At 32.5% G+C, this 3,684-nt stretch overlaps 1 pseudogene; it reads left to right on the top strand.

Moving 5' to 3' along the window:
- The first annotated feature begins 205 nt into the window (after nucleotides 1-205).
- LOC125174502 (eukaryotic translation initiation factor 1A-like) lies at nucleotides 206-690 on the top strand (annotated as a pseudogene).
- The last annotated feature ends 2,994 nt before the right edge of the window (nucleotides 691-3,684 follow it).

Raw genomic sequence — 3,684 nt, 5'->3', positions numbered from 1 at the left:
TTAAATCGAGAGTAAGCGGAATAAAAGAAATAATAATGGGTGCAACTGCATCTCAGAAGACCAGGGTTGTAAGACTTTCCCATGCTTGATGGCCTAGCTTCCCCCACCATCTATGTCCCATGTACCCCCTCAGACCTCTTGAAGGAATCCTTGCCACCTAGATTGGACTCAGAGACATTTTTGCCTTAAGGCCACAGTCACTGCCATGCCCAAGAATAAAAGTAAAGGAGGTAAAATTAGACACAGAGGTAAGAATGAGAATGCATCTGAAGAGAGCTGGTATTCAAAAATGATGGGTAGGAATATGCTCAAATAATCGAAATGTTGGAAAATGGACAATTAGCAGTGTTTTGATGGCATTACCTCAGAGAGAAAGTGAGAAAAAAAAGGTTTGGATAAATATCTCAGACATTATATTGGTTGGTCTAGGAGATTACCTGGATAATGAAGCTGATGCAATTTTAAAACACAGTGTGGATGAAGCTAGAAGACTCAAGGCATAATGAGCTTCCAGAGCATGCTACATTCAATAAAGTAGATACATTTGATCCTGGAGATGATGACAACATGCACATTGGCAACACTGGAGATGATGAAGGAGATGTGATAGTATCTAAATCGAACTCAACATTATGTTCCAATTTTTCTGAAAATTGTTCTACACTTTGGAGTCTGGCTATGACCCATTAAAGAAGATAAAAGTTTTATTAGCATCAGAGCAACCTGAAAAGCAGAATGATATTTTCTAAGGTATTTATGTTTCATTAAAAACTAGTAATGCTGAATATCTCAAGTCAAAAGTTAAAGCCATTTTGTTCTTTTGTTGTAGTGGAGTTTATAGGTGAAGGCTATATCTTCTATTTAAAAAAAGGTGGGATATACATTGCTGCTTTTTCTCCTTTGGCCACTCTAGTATGTGAATGGATATTTTGAGTCAACCATTTGCCCTACACTCATTATGGATTATGATAAAGCCCTAGTTTTGACTGGCCTGTTGGCTAGATGCCATCATTCTGTATATTCCAGTTCCTAGAAGATCCCTTGAGATTCTGATACAATGTAAGGGAGGCAGAAATATGCATTTTAAGTAAAAACGATGACTGTTTTACACATTTAAGTCACAAGTGGCTATCTTTATACTAGTTTTGATGCGATGCACATTCTTTTCATGATCTCATTTTGAGATAATAAACATATTAACACAAAAGCATTTCTGAAAGTTTTTAGAACCTGGATTTTAGTAACAATTTTGAATTTGTAAGGTTAGCAGTTGGACATTAGGTGACATTCATTATCTTTGGAGATATTAATATATTTGTTGACTTTTTTCTTACTATTCATGTGAAATTTAACAAATAATAAAATATGTTTTGTTCATATGCATGTATGCATAAATTTTTTATAGAACAAAAAAGTATGTTAAAGTCTCATTTTATTTTCAGAAGTCATATACATATGAGCTACAATTTTGAGTGCTTTATAAATAAATCACATGTAAATGAAAATATAATTTCCTAACAACTTATAAAACTTAAACCTTTTTCAAACAAGCCCTAAGTGGAGCAGAGAGGAGGGAATGAGAACTTAATAAAAAAATGGTCTGAAATTCCTAATGGAAGAGCTACAGTTGAGCAAAATAAATAAAAAAATAAAGGCAGGGGCTCAGTGGCTCAGTCAGTTAAGTGCTGCCTTCAGCTTAGGTCATGGTCGCATGGTTTGTGGGGTTGAGCCCTGCCTCTGGCTCTGTGCAGACAGCTCTGAGCCTGCAGCCTGCTTCAGAGTCTGTGTCTCGATCTCTTTATCTCTCTGCTCCTCCCCTGCTTGTGCTGTGTTTCTGTCTCTCTCTCTCTCAAAAACAAATCAACATTAAAAAAAATTTAAAAAAATAAAGGCAATGTCAAGCTACAGAGTTAAAAAAAATAGAAATAATGGAATTAGAGTAGAAGTCAATTAATTGAAATAAGAAATCAATAGAGGAAATCAAAGAAACCAAAGGCTGGTTCTGTGAAAAGTTCAATAAAATTGATAATCCCTTAACCAGGCTAACTAAGAAAAACTAAGATAGAATATAAATACTGGTATCAGAAATGAAAGAGGGATATCACTACAGACCCTATGGACATTAAATGGATAACAAATACTATGAAAAGATCTACACCTACAAATTTGGTATACTGGATGAAGTGGACCAATTACTTGACAGACACAACTTGCCACAACTCATACAAGAAAAATAGACAACCTGAATAGGCGCATATATATATATATTGAATATACTTATATATACTTATATATAATATATATTATATATAATATAAGTATATTATATATATATAAGTGAATTGAATATATATATATATAAAGTAAATTGAAATAACAATTGATAGCCTTCCAAAACAGAAAGCAGATTGGTTCAGTGTGTATTCCATAAAACACTTCAGAAAGAAATTATACCAATTCTTTACAATATCTTTTAAAGAACAGAAGTGGAGGAAATATTTCCCAAATCATTTTATAAAGACGACATTACTTTATTACCGAAATCAGACTAAGACATTACAAGAAAATAAAACTACAGACCAATATCTCATGAATGTACACACAAAAATTCTCAACAATATATTAACAAATCAAACCAAGAATCTATAAAAATAATTATACATCATGACAAAATGAGATTTAACCGAAGAATGAAAAACTATGATCCATTCATCAACAGGCTAAAAAAGAAAAATCACATGTCATATTAATTGGTGAAGAAAAAAACATTTGACAAAACCCAGCACCTATTCATGATAAAAATTCTCAGTAAACTAGGAATAGATGGAAACTTCCCTAACTTGATAAAGAATATCTACAAAAAGCCTAGTCCTAACATCATACTTAATGGTGAGAAACTCAAAGCTTTTCACTAAGATCAAGTAAAAGGCAAGGATTACTCCTCTCACCACTCCTTTTCAACATCATATTAAAAGCTCAACAGATTGAAAGAAAGAAAGAAAACTGTGTTTGCAGATGATATGATACTCTATAAAAGGGAAAAAAAATGATTCTCCAAAATTCTGGTGCTAATAAGCCATTATAACATGGTTGCAGGATACAAGGTTAGTGTACAAAAGTCAATAATTTTCATATGTACAAGCAATGAACAAGTGGACTTTGAAAGTAAAAACATAATACCATTTACATTAACACCACCAAAATCCAAATACTTAGGTATAAATATAGCAAAATATGTATAAAGTCTATCAAGGAAAAACTACAAAACTCTGACAGATGAAATTAAAGAAGAGTTAAATAAATGAAGAGATATTCCATATTCATGTATAGGAAAACTCAATATTGTCAAGATGTCAGTTCTTCTCAACTTGATCTGTAGATTCAATGCAATTTTAAAACAAATTCTGAGCAAGTTATTTTGTGGATATTGATAAGCTGGTTGTAAAGTTTATATTAGGAGGCAAAAGACCTGGAATAGCTAACACAAAATTAGTGGAGAACAGACTGATTACTACACTATGTGACTTTAAGACTTACTATAAAGCTATAGTAATCAAAGCAGTGTGGTGTTGGCAAAATTAAAAACAAACATCAGTGAAATGGGACAGGTTACCCAGAAATAGAATACCATACATATAGTCAACTTATCTTTGAAAAAGGAGCAAAGTGACTATAATGAAGCAA

This window comes from Prionailurus viverrinus, chromosome C2 (assembly GCF_022837055.1).
Source record: "Prionailurus viverrinus isolate Anna chromosome C2, UM_Priviv_1.0, whole genome shotgun sequence".
NCBI classification, from domain to species: Eukaryota; Metazoa; Chordata; class Mammalia; order Carnivora; family Felidae; genus Prionailurus; species Prionailurus viverrinus.
The sequence above is the reverse complement of the archived record's forward strand: the minus strand, read 5'-3'. Positions and strand labels throughout refer to the sequence as shown.